Source organism: Schistocerca nitens, chromosome 2 (genome assembly GCF_023898315.1).
Source record: "Schistocerca nitens isolate TAMUIC-IGC-003100 chromosome 2, iqSchNite1.1, whole genome shotgun sequence".
Classification (NCBI taxonomy): domain Eukaryota; kingdom Metazoa; phylum Arthropoda; class Insecta; order Orthoptera; family Acrididae; genus Schistocerca; species Schistocerca nitens.
The window spans coordinates 615360887-615382127 of record NC_064615.1 but is presented as its reverse complement, the minus strand read 5'-3'; the positions used below and the strand labels follow the sequence as shown (position 1 = coordinate 615382127).

General features: G+C 36.0%; 1 long non-coding RNA gene across 1 annotated transcript in view; it reads left to right on the top strand.

Annotated features, from left to right (window-relative positions):
• The window catches only part of LOC126236711 (uncharacterized), a 39051-nt gene extending 20383 nt beyond the window's left edge, over positions 1–18668 (top strand). The window contains exon 3 of the long non-coding RNA XR_007544973.1: positions 18562–18668. This is a non-coding gene — a long non-coding RNA (uncharacterized LOC126236711). The remainder of the gene's footprint in view (positions 1–18561) is intronic.
• The last annotated feature ends 2573 nt before the right edge of the window (positions 18669–21241 follow it).

Here is a 21241-nt window from a genome sequence, read left to right as displayed (position 1 = left end):
TTTTAATACAAAGGTGATGAGATTAGATTATTCTTACTGTGAAGGCAGTTATCTCCCAGAATAAATTAATTGATGATAAATTGTTCGTATGACCTATGAAAGCACTTATTAATGAGCAGTCTGAATTAGGTAGATTATTATCTGAGAAAGTCTTGATTTGGGCAAATGTCTTGTTGCCAAGACAATTAATTAATTCTCATCAGAAACTGTTTTATGAGGCACAAAAACTAGTGTTAAAAAGCGTAATTGGACTGTCAAGTTGTTGTACTACTTGTTATTCATAATAATATAATTTTATTTCATAAGACCTGCTCATAAGGAGAGAAAGGGAAGAAATAATTGTGCAGAAATGTGGACAGCCATAATACTATGAACAATATAAAACCTACGCATTGGTGCTGTACAAACTTGAGGTTTTCATAGGAATCTCTTACTTAAATTTGGTTACAGTAGAGATGGAGGAAAAAGTATTAATTTAAATGTAGTACTCCAGCGGGATTAAAGCCTATGGTTACAGTTTTAGTAGCACCCAGCTACAGAGGAATCACGTATGTGAACATTCCTTACTCGGTGCAGTTCAAACTAAGGCAGAGAGATGCAGATCGAGTATTGTTTTTATGTTTAACACATTATGATGCATTTGAACATGCTGTGCTCATTGTCAGGTGCTTATGCATGCAGAAAACTGATCCATAAATGTAAATTATCTTAATCTAAATTAACATAGAACTGATTTACTCACTGTTCGTTGCTGGAGTGGCTATAGTGGTATTTGGGAATGTCAGTGGGTGGCAAGAAACCAATGTCCAGTGTGGTCTGCTAGTGTGCATCTGAGTCTCACTGAGAACACCACGGCCTGTGTGGGAAGCAAAACGTTTTGCAACAGTTATTGCAATGTGGTATCGTGTGATACATATTTTCCTTCAGAAACTAGACAGTGCACTCTGCAGACTTAAGGCCAAGAAGAAAAAGCTAATAGTGTGTGGCGACTTCAAGATAAATTTCCAGAAAAACTCAAATGTAAAACAAAATCTCACAACCATTTTTTCAACGTATAATTTACGGCCCACTATAAGCTCTCCCACAAGAATCACCAAAACTACACGTACATGTACCACTATTGACTATATATTCACATATGCAGAAAAAAACCACTTCCCGGCTGGAACCATAAGAACAGGATTAAGTGACCATAATGGACAGTATATTGATTTCCATACAATACTGATACCTAAATCCACAATGTCAACAGAACTAGCCAAAGAAGAATGAACCCTAAGTAAACAGAATACAGGCACCTTCAGACAACTGTAAGCTAAGGAAACATGGAATGCAGTATATGAGCATGGAAGTACATATGAAAAGTTCGACAGATTTATGGAAATACTTAAAAACTACTAAGAAACCGCATTCCCAATAAAGAAACGTAAACTGAGGTCTAATAATTGAGACAAATCTGGACAACTGGAATAAAGATCTTAAGCAAGAAAAAGAGAAAACTATATCATATCCTAAAGGCACAGGTAGGCGAGGAATTTCATGTTTATTACAGAAAGTACAAGGGATGAGTGGTCTTTTTGTGTGTACGTTTTGTTTTAAATACATTATATTTTCAAATATATATATAATGAAGAGGCGGGATCATCACTTTTTGAAACAGTGGCATAAATGATTTGTGATTATCTACTGCTGTCATTACCCTTACATTTAAAAAAAAAAAATTTGATTATTTTGATAGCATCTCCAGAATTTCCCCAGAACATAATACCATACTGGAGGTGAGATTGTATGACTGCATAATATTAATATACACACTGAAGAGTGTTGTAGGTGGTAGGTTTTTGTTATGTATGTGACACAAAACAAGAAGTACTTAAGTTTTTGTTCATTTGCTCAATATGTGCTCTTGTGCTTTCCATTTCAAGTTGTCTTGTAGATGATGTCCAAGAAATTTGCTACTGGCAATTATGGTAATTTTTTGTCCAAATAGCTCTAGATTGGGCGATATCAGATTTTTTGTTTGTGCTGTGTGTGTATCCATAGCTACAGATTTTCCAGTGTTTATTATGAAGTCATTGTTATCAGAGTAACATGTTAGCCTGTCAATGTCTTCTCTTGTGTTTTTTGCATGGGTTTCTTCTCAGTTTCCTGTAATTAAAACGGTTGCATAATCAGCAAATTGAAATATTTTAGTGCTGTCATTGCTTATGTTTAGGTCATTTACGTAGAGTAAGAACAGAGCAAGACCCATTGCTTATCCTTGTGGCACACCATATTTAATAGCCAGTAGCTTGGAATTATATTTCATAATGATAGTATTTCTTTCATGATCTATTTCCACATATTGTTCCATGTTCTTAAGAACAGAGTTGAGCTAGTTGTTAGCTGTTCCTCTGATATCAAGATTTTCTAACTTGTGTGGCAATTTGTCGTGATTAATGGTGTCAAAAGCCTTTGAAAAATCTAAAAATATGCCCATCGTAAGTTTTTTGTTGTCTTATGCTAATAGCACCTCTAATAGAAAAGAGTGAACTGCTGATTCGGTTGAACGGTTTGCTCCAAATTCATGTTGAGATTCTGCCAATATCATCTAAGAAGTCTGTTAGACTCTTATTCAAGAGCCTTTCTAATATTTCTGAGAAAACGGACACAAGTGCCAATGGTCTGTAGTTGGAAATATCATCTTCGTCTCCTTTCTTGAACAATGGCTTTACTTGCTATTTTGAAACATGAAGGAAAAGTTCCTGTAGCAAAAGATAGGTTACATAGGTGAGTTAAGGACGCAGTAATCAGGTCCCCACATTTCTTTATAATGAAATCAGGTATATCATCTACTCCTGCAGAGTGTTTCATTTTGAGACTTTTTATTGTATTCTGTGCTTCTTCTACATATGTTGGGTAAAGGAACATTGATTTGCTTGAAACAATTTACCCCTGTTTCTGTATGCTGTTTTCTATTGGAGGTCTGTTTTAGTAGTTTCTCTGTTACTTTTATAATATAGTTATTAAACATATTAGCTACTTCCTCTGGGTTATTAATGTTTTCCAAGCTGAACTTTAATATAATATTATTAATGCTATTTTTTTCAAGGAAGCAAAAATGAAGGCAAATGATCTAAAATTCAGTCTGAGCAGATTGTATACCTGATAAAATAATAAAAAGGTGTAGTGAATGCATTATGAAACCACTAATATATGTATGCAATAGTTCACTGGCATCAGGGACATTTCCTTCTTGTCTAAAAATTGCAAAATTGAAACCAATCTACCAAAAAGGAAACACAGCAGAAGCTGGAAATTACATGCCAATTGCCCTATTGTCTGGCTTCTCAAAAAGAGAAAGTCTTCCACAAAAGACTTATAGCCTTTATGGAAAATAAATGTACAAAGGAAAGAAAATTTCATTTGGAAAAACTTCAGGATTATAAACGAACACACCACTGAAAGCTTTAATCAGCAATTGCAGCTAGTGAGCAGGTCTCCTGTGCATGCTGAAATTAATGTTAACTCAAAATTTAATATATTTATCAATGAAGTTACAAGTCTTTTCGAAGAAACCTTTCCAAAAAAGTCAGTGAGAGAAAACCTGTAAAAGTCTGGAAACAAGCCTTGGATTACTAAAAGCATCAAAATTTCTTGTAATACAAGAAGAGAACTATACGCAGCAGCCAACAGATCAAATGACCCCAGTAGAAGTATGCACTATAAACTCTACAATAAAGTTCGGAATAAGGCCATACAAGCAGCAAAGAAGATGTTCTCGGAGGCAGAAATGGATTACTCAAGCAATAGAGTAAAAACTACTTGGGATTTTGTAAAGAAGGAAATAAGGAAAATTGCCATTTGTAGTGAAAATATCAAAATAAAAAGTGAGGGTCATCTTGAGCGCAATCCAGAAGTAGTTGCAGATACATTAAACAAACATTTTTAACAGTAACAGAAAAAAATAGATTTTCAAAGCTCCATAAACCAAGCTATAAATCTTTTTAAATCCAGAGTACCTAGCTCAGTACAACACATGAAGGTAACAGCAGACACTGTTCAAGAAATTGAAAGAGTTATTAAATCCCTGTAAAATAAAAACTCTACTGGAATTGACAATATTTCTAACAAATTATTAAATTACTGCTTCGGCCATGTAAGTAAAGTCCTTTGCCACATTTTTTATGCACTACTTAAGCAAGGAATAGTTCCTGAGAGGCTTAAGTATGCAGTTGTAAAACTGCTGTATAAGAAGGAAGATAACACAGATGCTGCTCACTATCAGCAATATCACCACTGACAAATTTTTCAAAGGTTTTAGAGAAACTAATACATCCCATGAAAGTTAAGCATCTCAGGGATCAAAATATCTTCGGCAAAAGTCAGTTTGAATTTCAGAAAGGTTTGTCAACAGAATATGCAATATTTGCATTTGATGGCGAGTCTTGCAATCTATCAACAAAAAATTGAAGTTGTTGGGATTTTTGTGGCCTAATAAAAGCGTTGACCATGTCAGTCACCACATTCTAAAGTTGCACATCTCGATATAATTGGTTCGTAAATGAAATGGCTTGTCTTGTACCTGTAAAAGTTGTAGTGGATAGTCAAAATGGAGTCCCATTATCTTCAGAATGGGGTACCATCACATGTGGAGTGCCCCAAGTCTCAGTTATGAGCCCCCCAATTTTTATTATCTTTTAAATGATCTGTCTCCCTACACAGAATATTGTAGATTCACCATTTCTGCTGATTACACTACAATACTTATTGATAATTCAGTAAAAAACTTTGAGGAAACAGCAAATAAGATTTTATCTGAAACAGTCAACTTGATTAATTTAAATTACACTAATACAAACTGTGTTCAGTTCCACTCAATATTCAAAGATGAAGAAATAGTAGTAAAAATAGGCGAGCAGGTGAATAACCAGGGTGCATACCTCAAAATACTTAGGCATGCATATTGACAGCAAACTAATTAATCAAACCACATCCTAGATGTATGCAAAAGATTGAGTTCAGCAACTTACACATTATGCTGTGTTTCCTCTTATAGAAGTATGGAAACCATCAAGTCAGTCAATTATGGTTATTTTCGCGCCATTATGGCATGTGGGTAAAAAGGTACTATGTGCACAAAAGAGAGCCATTAGGATCATGTGTGGAGTCCATCCTAAAGCCACATGCAGGAATCTTTTTAAGAAACTTGCAATCTTTACATCCACTGTGCAATATATATTCTCTTTTTATGTGTTTCATAAGGAAAGAAAAATCCATTTTGAAACTGAATAATGAGTATCATATTCACGAGATGAGAAGAAAATGTGGTAACCACTATGAACAGACAAATCAAAGTAAGGTACAGAAAGGAGTCCATGTCACTGGCTGTAAAATTTTGAACTCCCTCCCTTCATGAATTAAGAGTTTAGTAGAATATGAGCTCTTGTTTAAGAAAACTTTAAGGCAGTTCCTACTGCAAGGATCATTTTATACGATAGAAGAGTTCCTGAACTACAGTGTTTAGCATTTCTTGTGCTGTTAACTGCAAATATATGGCCAAATCTACATTTGTAATCCTGAATATACATATTTTGCAATTTTTATATTCTGTTACACTTATTATTTTGTAATATTTATTTATCTCTCAAAATTGATTTTCTGTAGTAGAACCTAAGTTACAGTTTAGTGTATTATGAAATCATTTGGTTTTTATGTTCTACCATAGATTTGTGACACATTCCATTGCCTGTGACATTGTCACAACATGAAACACCAGAAGAAGAAATAATTAATTAAATAAATATCAAAGCCCATCCTCAGCACAACACGAGTTTAGGAAGAACTGCTCAGCCAACAGTGCTATCTATGTATTCCTAAGTGAAATTTTCCAGAAACGGGACAGTGGCTATTATATCACTGGTGTATGCCTTCACTTGTCAAAAGCATTCGATATTATACATCATGAAGCACTCCTACAGAATTTAAATCAACTAGGTGTCAGAAGCACACCTAATGACTGAATCAGGTCATACCTTTACAAACGGAAACAAACAGTGGAAATACAACACACTGACTGCAACAAAATCACAAACTATTACTCCGATTTCCAAGACATGGAATATGATGCTCCCCAAGGATGAGTACTGGGACCAGAGATCTTCATCCTATTCGCAAATGACCTGCAAATAAATATGCAATGGCAAAACGCTTACCAGTTTGCTGAAGACACAAGCTTTCTCATTACTGCAAAAACAGAAAACCTACTACAAGAAAGCATAACTAAGACAATGGATAACATAGCAGAATGGTAAACATACAATAAGTTAATCATAAATGAACGAAAAACTGTAGCAATCAGCTTCCATAATGTCAAGAGAAGGATCCACAAACTATAAATACCCTGTTGTCTAACAAAGCTGGATACAGAGTTTATCTGATAACGTTACTCAGGATGTGGATCCAGGAAAATGTCAGGTGGGGAACTCATATTGACAATCTCAGCAAAAAACCTGTAAGATGTTGTAGTAAAGACTGCCTAAAAAGTGTCTACTATGCGAGTGTCCAATCAGTCCTGAAGTATGGAGTCATTTTCTGAGGAGCTTTTCCAAACACCATCAAGCTATTTAGAATCCGAAAAAGAATCATAAGAATCACAGAAGGGGTCAAACACAGAAAATCTTGCAAGCCACTCTTCAGAAAAGTGCAAATCCTCCCGCTTCCATACCTTCATATATATGAGACCATAGTATTCATACAACAGTATGGAACTGAAAATCCCATGGTCTTCCTCAAAAATGAAGATGTACACACAACACATGACAAAAAATGTATCTCCATATACACAATACAACAACTAAGCTCTGCCAAAATGAAGTTCTACACCTTGAAAAAACGATATTTAGGAAACTACCAAGTGAGAAATCATAGTAACGTGGTAAATACAAATAATGTACCAATTATACGTAGTGTGGCCATAAGAGATTAATGATGTTGAAATGGTAGAAACAATATTGTACTAAATGATATCCAACATGTTATGAACATTCTATGTGCCAACATGGTCTCATGGATAAATAAATAAATAAATAGAAATTAAGTATGATCTATAATTTTATTTAGTAGTAGATTGGCATTATGATCCAGTAGCATATGGACAGTCTCCGTAATACTAGAACCGTCTGCCCATCTGTGCTGGCAATAATTCTCATATGGCTATTGTGGTAGCCTATAGAAATTGTGAATATTAAAACACCAAGGGCAAAATTAATAACATTCTGTGTGCGCAGAACCTCAGCACCACACTCAGCTTGGTGAACCTTTTGTTATTTCAGCTTCTCTCTGTATAAAAGAACATTGCATGACAAAAAGCTTTCCAACATAGGTGCTTCTCATTTTTATAATCACTCCAGCAGCTGATACAGTTAATCATAATGAATAGACGATGCGAATTTTTCTTTTAGTATTTAAGGAATGAATGACTGTTTCACTCAAGGCTGATTAATTCTAGGCTTTACTCTCAGTGTTTTGTGTTCCTTCTCAACTTTCTGGTAACAACTGCTTTACGTTTCACGTCAGCAGGAGTTGAAATCGAAGTTTCGCTGCATACATTCACCAGTTTAATTCTCAACAGAATTCTGACCCTGCATGTTTATCATTTCTTTTGGTTTCATGCCTAGCAGTCTTCCCTGATTTGGAACTTCATGTCGTCCATAATTTACAAAGTCTCACTATGGATGTACACACTCACAACACATGACAAAAAATGGATCTCCATATAACCCATAATTGCTGTGTTGCTGTCTCTTCATTTGTATGCCTGTCTTTCATGGACATTGGCATCCACATTATAAAAAATATTGATGCCTACTCATAACATTTACAGTATATCTACTGAGTGTTATTAGTGGATATGCTATAATCCCTAAACCCAAATACAGAAATGCAAATAAGACTCATTGATATACATACATTGGCTATTTCGGTGCTTGGCTCCATTTCTTTGAGACCTGAATAGTAGTCACTGAATCTTGGCAACAATGCAGGATAGGCATGTCAATCCTGCGATCGATGATTTTTTTCTGTTTGACACAGAATTAGCCTACACAATTCACTTTATATATTTATATAATTTCCATTAAATGATCGTAATGGTTTCCAAATACGGTGTTAACCCGCGATCACTCGCGCTAAGAGCATTTTGCTCACACAAATTTTAAAACAATTGATATTTTGTCAACAATGCCTTCAGAGTTCTCGTTCGCTCGGTAGCTGGGTTTTGTACTTCCCCCAACCAGTGCAAACCGTTGTCATTGCGCCAGTACATGTGTGACGCTCGCAGATATGTTTTCGTTGGGCCGATCATCGCCATGCCGCATTTTGCTCATCGTGCGAGTGTCGACGTAAGTATATATTTGGTTATTCATATTTCTTAAAATATCATTTTATGTGCATTTCTTTTTTATTATTTGCGATCGTTAAGTATCTACATAATGCTTAAACTAACATTATTTTGTATTTTTATACACAGGTATAGACTAAAAGAAAGAATTTTGGCGTTGCTGGAAAAGACGAGCCACAAGATATTACAGTAGCATCTGTTAGAGACGATAACACCGAAAGTGACCTAGACAGTGAACACAGCGACCACCGTACCGAAACGGAACAGTCATCAGATGAAGTACAGGTGGAAATGTCTTCCTTCGAAGCACAAGGCCAGTGTTTTTACTTAGACAAAGATAAACAACCGAAGTGCGGTTATAACCTAGGACGTTCCAACGTAAGGGCAAGATCTTATCATATTATTATTGGTAGATGAGAGACAAAAGCTGTGGCAAAAGATGCCAAAGATATTGTAGACTGTTTTCTTCTTTCTGTAAGTGAAGAAATGTTGACTGACATGGTAACAAATACTAGGCCTAATATTCGTATTAGAAATATCAAAGCTCGATTTTCAAGAGAGTGAGATCATAAAGAGACTGACACTATACAACAGAAAGTGTTTATTGTCATTTTATACATGACTGGTGCAAAACATGCCACATTTGAAGGTGCAGGAAATGTGAGACAAAGACGACACTGCTCCTGATATTTTTCGAGCCGTTATGAGAGATACTAGATTTCCTTTTCTGTCGACAACTGTAAGGTTTAGCGATATTCAGACACGCTCAGAGAGGTCTAAGTATGACAATCTCGCCCCAGTTCCCGAAAGATTTGATTCATTTGTCGAAAAATATCTGTCGAATTATCAGATAGAAGATAATGTAAAGATTGATGAAATGTTAGAAGCATTTCGTGGCCATAGTAAATTCCATATGTAAACAGCAAGTAAACTGGTAAGGACGGAATCAAGGTATATGCTTTGTGTGTCTCAAATTCTTTTTACACAAGTAAATTTACAGAAATTTTCCCAGGTCAGCAACCAAATGGCCCATACAAATTCGATAACACTGGATTTTCTGTCGTGAATCGCTTATCACAAGATATATTATACACTGATAGAAATAGAACGACTGATAATTATTTCACCTGGGTACCATTGGCTGACGAATTGATGAGCAAACGAACAACTTTAGTTGGTACAGTCAGAAATAATAAAAAAGAAATCCCTCCTATGTTCCTAGATACTAAAATAAGACCAACACCCAGCATTATCTTTGGTTTTCGTGAGAACAAGGTTCTGGTTTCCCAAGCATCAAAGAAAAAAAAGAAAAAAGTTCACTACATGACACTGATCAGATTGATCCAACAACTGGGGAACACGCAAAACCCGAAATCATCACATATTATAATCAGACAAAAGGAGGTGTCGATGTGGCGGATCGACTAAAAGAAGAATGTTCCGTGGCTCAAAGAGCATGTAGGTAGCCACTGAAAAGTTTTTTTTTTTACGATTTTAAATGTTACTGACATAAACACTCAAATAATATATGAAGAGAATAGAAATATGATTATTGCTAGGAGACAGTACTCTAGAACTAACACGGCAACAAAATGAGCGTAGGAGTACAATGGAAAACCTACCTCATTCTCTACAGCAAGTTATAAAATGATTTACTAATGAAATTGAAGTTTCAGACACTGACAAACCCAGTGGTATATGTCAAGTCTGTCCAAGACGCAAAAATCGGAAGACAAAAATGGCTTGTATGCACCGTCAAACATTTTTGTGTAATGAACATGCTGCACTATTATGTGGTATGTGAAAAGCTCACATATATGATGAAGTAAGTCACAAAAGTTAAATAAAGAGAAATATCTGTTTTCTTTGTTTTTTCTTTCAATTTTTTTATAAGTGCCTCAGAAGAATGGCGACTGTAATTATCCTAAGATTATTAGGAAAAATATAAATAAACTCATCGTTGTGTACTGCAAATAAACATATTAAAAACTAAAATATGAGTGCATTATTGTAAAAATAACAAAAAACATACCAATTTAAACATTTTAGGTACATTTCATACTACTTGTTGAGTATAAGCAAAATGCCCGACATGTGAGCAATCGCTAATCTTTTAAGGGCGCAATTTCTCACAGGTTAAATAAAGTTATCAATTTGAATCCGGGAAAGTCGTTCAGTGTGGAAACTGCAGTTAATCTTGTCTCTTATGCTGCAAGTTTAATCTATTCTGGCCAGCATTGGAGCAATAAGGGAACGCTCGATCCTGTAGAATCCTGCTTGCTGTGAGGTAACATGGTTGCCTGTAAAAATAGGACTGCTTTCGTTCCCAGTTAAAAAATTACGCTGTTTTACTCTCTAATACATGCAAAAGTGCATTTAACACATGCACAAAACAAAGAAGCACTGATAAAACTTTTAACAGATGTTTTGTGATAGAGCTACAAGAAGTCAGATCAAAAACCAGTAAAGAACTTTTGTTTATTTTATTTATGAAAAGCCAAGTTTTCATACCATTTCATTGTGACACAGGACTGCAAGTAAACACAGACCGTTTTGGAGCCCAGATTGAGTAATGCCTTACTAATTTTCCTGGATTAGGCAAACTCCAGTTACAGATAGTTTATGTTTCATTAAAATAGACATTTGTCAGAAGGATATTGTGGTAATATGAATTCCATTCGACTTAGTACAATGCATATTTTAATAGAGTTGTAGATTATTTTATTGGACACAACAGTAAACATCAGAGAGAAATTAAGCACCAACAGTATATTCTCTCATGTTATTGAAAACAGTCTGAGACTAATCAGGTAGTTTATCGATCTTCTTGTTTTCTTTATTCAGTATGAAAATGGCCAGAATGAAATTCAGTGACTAAATCATGACACAAGCTCTACATTATAAGCCCTTTCACAACTTACATTCAGTATATTCTAGAAATGACCAGAACTGTCTGTTTTGGAAATACTGAGTTACTTCACAAGAAAGGCTCAGAAATTGTTCTGAGGAACCATTAATGATGGTAGTTTGTGTGTTGTTTCTCATTTACAGAATCATCACCCAGAACAATGATTGTGTAAGCAATAAACATACTGAGGTAAATCTGAAGAAGATAAATGTATTGTACATCAGAGTTGCATGTTTTTGTATATCTTTCTTCTTGCTTCTACATCAGAAGAGGTACAAAATATACATTTTGATAAGCATGTGATATACTTGAATCAGTTCAGAACTTTGAGTAAAACGAACAGTTGTATTTCAATACGTCAAACTTTCGTCGTAAGAGAGATATGATAAGTGTGTACTTCAATTGCATTTCCTAATACATTTCAATCAGGGTGATAGAATATGTGCTTCAAAGATTCTCAAGTCATTTTCTACACAACTTTTTCATCACTGTGTCGAAATTTTATGACACCACTTTATAAGTGTAGTGTACACGTCTGATAGAATTGTGCAGTAGTTGAGGTGATCAGTTTCAAATCTGATGCAAGGACGTTTAAATTCTGCTACAGTGATGAATTTTAATTTATGGTAAGAGTTATAAGTTTATGAGGGCAACACCAGTTATTAAGTATTCATAATTATAAAGTAATAAATAAGTATATAACTGGGTCTGTAGTGAACTGAAACACCCAGTTTTACATGTACACTGCTGGTCTTGCACCACTTTATCTCTTTATGTATAATGATTTCTGCTTGGCATTAGAAGAAAATGATATCTCCTCCGTGCTTTTGTCAGTACTGCCATCCTGTTTTTTCTTGACATGAAGAAAACTTAATACTTTCTCTGCGATGCCTTCATCACCACTGACAACATGCACCATGTGACCAGAAAGATGAGTTTCAATTTTGTCTCAGTCTTTTTGATCAATGGTCACGAAATAATTTAAAATCAAAAGTATATCGAATGCCTGAAAAGACTAAAATTGATGGCCTAGTTTTTATATATAATCTACTTCTCTTTTTTAAGGAAAAGAAAGAAAAAGAGATAAGACAAAAACATTTTCCTCTTCTTCAAGGGAAAACTAAATGTTCATTTGTCATAAATAAAATGAGCTCCATAACAATGCAATAATTCAATAGTGTGTCAAGTTTCCATCCTCCTCTATGACTGCATCTAGCCCCCAGGGAATAGAAGCAACAACTTTTCATATGAATCTGTTATGCTGTGACGACTCTTCCCATGCATCAGTTCAATAGCTCAACTATTCTGTTCATTTGAAATCAGTGTTTTAGAGAGTTTGCCATGTGGACAGGAGATCATTCATGTTCGAAGAGTACTCTTCCTCACGAAAATCTCTTTTGAACAGAAGGAAGCATTACGTTCTCTAGTACTTCACAGTAGTAATGGCTAGAAGACACATGATTCAGTTCCCACAGTATCCCACAACAACTTACTGATATTCATCCCCAAACTATGACAGCTGTTTGGCCACACATATGCGTCTGTCAACTCTCACTCCATATTGTCTACATACAGCGACCAAAGTTTTTGGTGCAATAGAAAACACCTTCTCAAAAAAATGGTTCAAGTGGCTCTGAGCACTATGGGAGTTAACTTCTGAGGTCATCAGTCCCCTAGAACTTAGAACTACTTAAACCTAACTAACCTAAGGACATCACACACACCCATGCCCGAGGCGGGATTCGAACCTGCGACCGTAGCAGTCGCGCGGTTTCAGACTGTAGCGTCTAGAACCGCTCGGCCACACCGGCCGGCAAACACCTTCTCATCCATAAATATAACTAAGTGCTTTCCTTCTGTATGCCTGAGTGAAGTTTAATCTGGCAGCCTTATGCTGCCCCTTCAGCATTTCCTTAGCCACCATGTTTTTTTCCTTTTCTTCCTTTCTCGTTGAGATGACGATGACAGATCAGCCTGCTGACCGATGTTCCCAATTTCAGTGCTAGTCCTGACAAGGTCTTCATCACTGCAGTTGAGTATGCTATTGTCTTGATCTTCTGTGGTAGTCCATGGACATCCATAGCGACAAAAGCAGTTGCTGTGGCCTCCCTCCGCCATGCTCTTCACCCAGAGGTGACACATAGAACGGGCATAGGAAATGATGCTGCAACGGTATCTATCTACATAAAGTGCAAGAATGCGAATTTTATTAAAATCCTTGAGCTGTGACTCTTCGCAGGTATGAACCTACTGACAAGGTGTGATGAAACAAAGAGTGATTCAAGATGGAGGACAGTTCCTTCACCTCAGAAGATAAATTCATTCAGATTTTAACACTTTGAAAAAAGATTTAATAAATTAGTGCCTTGTGATTATTGCCTACAGTAATGTGTAAATGTATTTAGTATCTAAAGATCCTACTTTGCAATAAGAATGAAAGCAGTTGATTGTCTGCCATTTTTTCTTCCTTGTACTACTGGAGAAAGGTGACGTCGACTAAGTCATCTGGAGTGAATGATCGTGACATTTAACAGGAGACATTAACATCCACTGGCTTTGAAGGTGGCATTTACTGCAAGTTTTAGCGTTTTACGAACATTGTTGCTAAATGCAAGTAAATGAAGAAATACAACGCAATTTCTGCCATGAAGCAACGTCTTCATCAGTCAATTTAGTTTCAATGTAATCTACAAATAACTGGAGGTGTCCAATATTAACTTGAGAAGTATTCCTTAGACAAGGAAAGAACAACACAACTACTTCTTATAGTCCAGCTGCTACAGAATGCGGCAACAGTTTTCTGTGAACTAAATACTGTACTTACCAATACTTGTTTTTGGGAAGCTACTTCTAAAAATGGTCAAGAAGCGTTAAAGGCTTCCTTCTAGCACTCAGGTAGCAGCAGCAGAATGGAGAAGTTTACAGTGACAATGGCAGTAATAATCAGATTACCTGAAAACTCCATACTATGCAATGGTATTTCTCAATGTGAGAAATTTCTTGAAATAGTGAAACTTTCAAAATGGCTTAAAGTCAAGCTTATCATGGCTAAAAGTGCCTTTATATGCACTGACATGACACCAGCCGAATTCCCATGTCAGAAGGCTGCTCATTATTAACCAGTTGATAGGGAATTGAATTTTTTTCACCAAGCCAAATTAATAATCTAAGTAAAACATAAGTTACAAGACAATCATGAATGTAACAAATTTTGGCTTAAGAGGTCTGATGGATTGATTCTAGGTATAGGTTCTATTCCTACTTCTGACAGGTATTTTAAACACACACAAACAGATCTCCTTTAGCCTACTGAAGAATATCAAGTTCAGGATCCACGTTATAAACATCACATCCTTTCACTACCAACTGGAGCAGAGCCAATTTAGGTTTGTCCATAGCAGAGGCAGAAATTATGGCAAACAAAAACTGTGTAGCCACTGAGCTTCCTACAATAGAAAATTTCTTTTACTTAATGAGGCAATGATCATTTAAGATCCCAGTGCTCTTATTTTATTTGAACTTATTACGCTGCAAAATTTAGTGCTGGACTGGAATTCGAATTGGGACCTCCTCTTTCGTTGTATCTGACCCATACCAAATGATACAGTTCGATCATTTCATAGTTTTTCCCAAGACTACAGACTCCTCTAGGTTTCTACAAAAGACACATATGTGAGCTCAGATCCTGGCACGACACAAAAATATTCATGGTTTCATTTCAAGCTCTAGCATATGCACACTGAACTACTAGTGATAAATAATTTTCATTTTGAATGTCTTTTCATATGTTGTCGAAAATAGCAATAGATGCCATTATTTCTAGTCAAACATGCATGCATCTGACTACTGATGAGAAAATAATTCATATATTATAGGGTATGGGAAATAATGCTGCGACATTATCTATCTTCATAAAGTGCAAGAATTCCTTGAGCTGTGACATTTCGCAGGTAGGAACCTACTGACAAGTTGGGACGAAACAAAGAGTGATTCAAGATAGAGGACAGTTCCTTCACCTTAGTAGTACATCGTCCGTAGGTGCCAGGTTCAATTCCAAGTCACAAAAAAATCATATCCTCTTTTCAAGTTCAAACATCTCGGTACTGATGAAAAAAATTTGATATATAACTGGGCCGTGATCTGTGGGGAGGGGGGGGGGGGAAAAACTGAAGTATCTGATCCAGCCAGCAATTTCAGGGGGCGCCAAGTTCATGTTCTTGAAGAAAAAAATCCTTTTTCACAAAGCACCTAGCACCCAGCACATGTTAGTCTGTCCATTATTCATATGATTTCGAAATGCATCCCAGTGAGTTTTTGAACAGTTTTGAACACATTCTAAGTTGATTTCTGAATTAATCATTAGGTTACTTTTGAATGTGTGCGTAGTGTAGTGATGTCTCTGTCTAGTGAACCCATGTTGCATCTGGAAATAAAAAACTTTAGCACAGACAAAAGGGGACAGGGCTATATGAGCAGAGCCGAATAAACCCAAACACGTGAACGCCATTCCATGTTTGTCCATGTGGTTGATTGGATGTGCAAATGATCAGCTTTGTCATAATTATTAGCGAAAGCCATAGATTCAGACTACCAGAGCGGAAATAAACGACTAACAGGAATAACATGTCATCGGTGTATCAAAGAAAATGAAATTTTGACAAAATTTTCGCTAGATCGCTACACTGTCAGTTGTACAGTCCCCGGTTAGCAGCTGCTTTAAGTTCTATCTCGGAATAGCGCCGAAAACGCGTTGTACGGGCACATAATAATGCTTAAACGGAGAAAAAAACGCGTGATAACTGAATCTGTGACCCTGGAAAGGTTAGCAAAGTTAACTAGAGAAAAGGTTTTGACAATGGCAGGAATAGTTACAGAATTAGTGATGACAAGATTGTTTGTTGGAATGAGGAAGGAGAAGAAACAGGGAGATCACATAAATTATATGGAAGAATATGACGATTCCAAATTTATATAAAAATTTTCCACTACTACTTCTTTTCGATCTCATGCTTAAAAATCTCGAACACATGACTGAAAAGTGAAACTATTTCCTAAAATAAAACGGTTTGCTTGTAGTAGGCCCAATAGGCATTTCGTATTGGTACATCATGAATTATATTCTCTCTTGTTACTTATGTTAAGTAAGTACACAAAAATGACCACTTGTACCAAAACAGTCTCTCTTATTTGGCGTCTGTTACAATGGCTGCAACATTAGAAAGGCCTATTTCGTTTTATGTTGCAGGCAGGGCCAAAATAGACGTAATCAATCAGAGAAATCACACCATGTTTGGGTACTATTCGTATTAACAGCTTTTTTCAGTATTAGAAAACGACATTTCGATTTTTCATGTAGGAAAACGTTTGACGAACTTTGATGAGATAATAGATTCTTTCGAAGAAAGGAAAGCACACAATGTAAAGCTGTAGCAAGCTTAGAGAGGAAAAAATGCCAGGACTTAAAAATTAAAGAAATGTGTACTGTCTTGCTTGTTTCTTGTATTTACTGGTTTTTTTCTATATTTAATTTTGTGACACAAAAGAGAAAGTTATTAGCTAATAGGCAATTAAGAGTACAAATTTTCTGAAGAGTTCTTAATCTGTGTGTCATTAGTAATCTCACCCAAACGCGAGCTTTCTTTTTTTCTTTTCAAGGAGGATAGGATGTCAGTCTGGCTGACTGGGAGCAGGACAGACACCATAGTATATTTTAATTCCCAGTCTCCTGAGTATAGGTTTGATGGTTTCTATTACAAAATATACTCGCTTGAATTCCACAGAGCGAAATATAGTAACCTACAATACAAAAACGCTGTGTGAAGAGGCGTGACAAAGCACTTTGCCACATGTCTTACATTTCCTTGACCATATATGTTTTATATATCAAACTCCTCAGAAAGATGTGCGCTACAAAATAAATGTATTTTGAAAAATTGAGTTTTTTCTAAATTTTTTACATCAAAACTCAAGCACTCAAGGGTGGGTGCCACTATTAAGTTTTTTGACCTGTTCAGAAATATCATAGATCTGGGGCTGTATCTAACATCTGACTTTAATTAATTAAAAATCTGATTACATGCTGGATTGAAGTCCCTGTCATAAATCTTTACATTACGGCACTTCATTTTAAACATGAACAAACTTTGTTACTTGAATTTGTATTAAACGTTTTTCATAGTTAAATAACATGACAACACTCCATTCAGAGCACAAAAATTATCAAGTTTACATTTAATAACAGATAATGGTGAAAATTTCAGTGTTCTGTAACTCTTTGTGCATAGTCGTCAATGACAGATATTGTAGCTATTGAGTCCTGGTGAGGCCCAAAACAATTGCTTAGTGATAATGGCTACAGGTTCTTGGTTTCAATGCAGAGACAGAACATAAATGTTTGTCATGTTGTTTGAAGTTCAGCCAAGTGCACAAATAATTGCTCCATGAGTTCGAAGGAATCACTGGTGATACAATATTAATTTTGAGATTTTCATAGAGCACTTACTACTGCTTATTGCATTGCTTTTACCTGGTTCATTCAACATCCAGCTTATGACGAACTACTCCTATCAGGAATGATTTTTCACAGTTGTGGAAAAACCTTTTAAAGAGTGAAAATGCTTCGAAATGTCATGGAAGTTGAGGAGTCCAGAAATTGTTTCAAAATCTCCTGTTCATAGAAATATTTAGATTTATCTAAAGACTGCAGGTAGCACTGAAGCAAGTTTTTGAATACCTGCATATGGAATGCAGAATTAAAGTACCTGCACACACAAACAGCAGAGGTAACAGTTATGATAGAAATAGACTGCTAATCAATGCAAATATGACACACAGAGTTGCAGACGTTCACAACACAAGGACTGTTGCACACTAAGTCTTCATCATCAAAGAAATAAGAATGTACACACATTCACACAAGCATGCACACTTCATGCCACCTGACAACTACTCCACTCTGGCCAGAGATATTGGTCATAAGTATGTGAAGTGTGGCTGCTTATATGAGTGTGTGTGTGTGTGTGTTTTCCTTTCTTTCCCAGAAAAGTTTTGGACCAAAAGCTTAAAGCATAACCATCTTTACATTGTGCCTGTCAAAAAATCAATGTGTCATTTTTTAGGTGAATATTGATTTATCATTTGCATAATTGATGATATTCTAACCTGGTCTTCCCATTGTTTGAGTGCAGAAGTAAGGCTGTGTATGTTTTTGTTTATCTGCCACAGAAGTGGGGACTCAATTTCCTGTCAATAATTTCCTTGTTTCTGCTTCTAGTGTGAAATTGTGAAGAGTGACCATGGATGAAGGTCCTGCAAGGTCATCAAAGCCACAGTGTGAATGAAGAGGAATGAAAAATTCTTAGCAACTGAAGATGAGCTAACAGACCTTCAACAAGAAAAATGGATACAACTATTGTAAGAGGACCACCATGTTGTATATGCTTAGCTCCAACCAGATGTGCGTTAGTATCTGGTGTAGATGATAAATATTGGTTTTCAGGGTGATATTTTATGTCTTGCTTCTCCATTTGTGTAGTCTATTAGATGTGGTCACAGTACCCAGAAAAGGAATCAAGAAAACAGGATCATAAATGGGATAATAATGTGTAATTTATTTGATTCTTCTTTGTTGCAAACTAGCGTGTATGTAGTCTGATTGAAATGGTTCAGAAGGATTAATCTGTGATGATGGATTTCTGTATTCGTGTGCTACATTGATAATGTGACACTGAGAGACAAACTAACTCAGCATGTGCTGCATTTAATGGAAGGCAAGCTTAGAAATCACATAGGGTGGCTTATAAGGGAGCTTCATTAATCCACCTCCTTTGCAATATGTAACACATACATACGGAAGACAAAGAAGAATGAAATAAGTAACAACAAAAACATGAGTAATGAAAACAATAAATGCTCTTTATAGTAATAAGTACAGCAGGTTAACTGTTAAAGACCATGAAAAACAACATTGTAAGAGAAATAACGATATTTTACCAGAAACAACTCAAGATAATAGTACTTTAAAATAAAGCAAAACACATATGGGATTAATATGACTTATATTAATGTTGCAAAAGACTGTAGCTGACCTATATAACTTGTATATGTGGGAGAGTTGAAAAAAAGTTACTAAAAAGAAAGAACACCACATTTACTAAATGAGCAAACAAAGTTGACACTCAGTGTGGCGGCTGATCGGAGAAACTATTGAGGCATTTCCCATTTGCAGTTACACATTTCGTGGAGGCCTTCATGTGAAGTACCAGAACATCCAACTCATTCTTCATCAGATGATTCTGAACATCATTTTTAATAAATACTGTAAATTTAATAACCTTCTACATAATTATGTCACTGTAATGGTAAGAAACCGTTCACATGCAACAGGAGGCAAGATGGCAGCGAACGTGGAGGTAAATCGTGTGTAGCGAAGGGCTTAATTTCGGCCGGAACGCGTTCTGGCACTTCCCAGAGACCATTTTCGTCTTTTTAATTTTTTTTTTTAAAAAGTTCAGCATCGGAGATTTGAAAAAGTACAGGTGTGTTAAATCACAACTTAACTATAATTTGCCGCTGCGCCAGCACAAGAGAACGTGACAATGGGTCGCCAACGCGATGTGATGGGCAGGAGGTACTGTGAGTGTGTGTGTGTGTGTGTGTGTGTGTGTATACGCACGTACAGTATACCCAAGAACACTGAATACACGTTTTTAGAGCAGCTACAAAGCAACTGTTCGAACGTTGCGGCTGGCAGCATTTGAAAACATGATGTCATAGTCACAAAGACTACCGACTTGCGCCAATACGTGTGAAGCAAAACTATGGAGCAAAAGTGAAGTAACTACTTTGACTAATAAGGATTTTTTTCTTGTACTGCTTGGAGTATCTAACGACTTTTATAGAAATGAGACTTACAAGGCAAGCACAATACTAAAGAAATGTTTCAATAATTTAACTCGTACAAATGTACTCTTTGTGATTGTCCTGTAACGTCCAGATTTACCGATTTGGTCATGTGTCAACCGTGAAATTAATGTCGTAGGCACGAGTTTTAGGGAAATACGTAATAATTTCCAGAATGCCGATGTCATAGGCATAAACATTTTGGAACGTAGGTTTTATACAGCCCAGGACCTTTATTTAACCGTATCAGGAAAGGAGGTATTTGCTATAAAATATTTACTTTTATTTCGTGGAGGACAATAAAGAAACTAGGACACGTGGCAATCTAATGCTAACCACACAGCGTTCTTACCGAGCATTAAACAGTAAAGCCTTCAATCAGTTGCCATACACATTACGAAGAGGGCTATGTGGTATTATCTTTGACTTTTTTTACGTCTTTTTTCCTACATGCTGTTCAGTCCCGGTTTGTCCATATTGATTGTGTGTAATATTATAATAAATCACCGAATATGTACATGTTTATTATGTTCTCAATATCCACAGAACAACAACAGGTTATGGGTCCAGGTACCCAAACAACCGATCGTTAGAAGTATCAGGAATCGCTGTTTAAAGACCCACATGTCGTGCTTCAAAGTCGAGTGTATGCTGCTGTTCACATAGAAGAATTGTTTGAGTCGACAAATATGGCGAGGAATTACCTGAATAATGTGACGAAACTGAATGAACATGAGAAGTACGGATATTGGTCGTTCGTTATCGAAAATGTGCTTAACCTTGAAGGATTAGCGAAATGTGTCTCAGAAGTAGTTTCATCAGACAACACTGGTTTTCGGAGAAGACTAAGTTAACTGAGAACACTGATATCAAACAGGTCTAGAAAAATGTGATTCAATGGCGAGCTATGTGAATCAGATAGTAAATAATGGTCAGAAATTACGTGGAACAGATTTTGCTGTTAATGACGAATGGACTGGTTCTTTATTGCTAGCAGAATTTGAATAGTTACGTGGGTAATAAAATGTAATATCTATTGGAAACTGATTAAA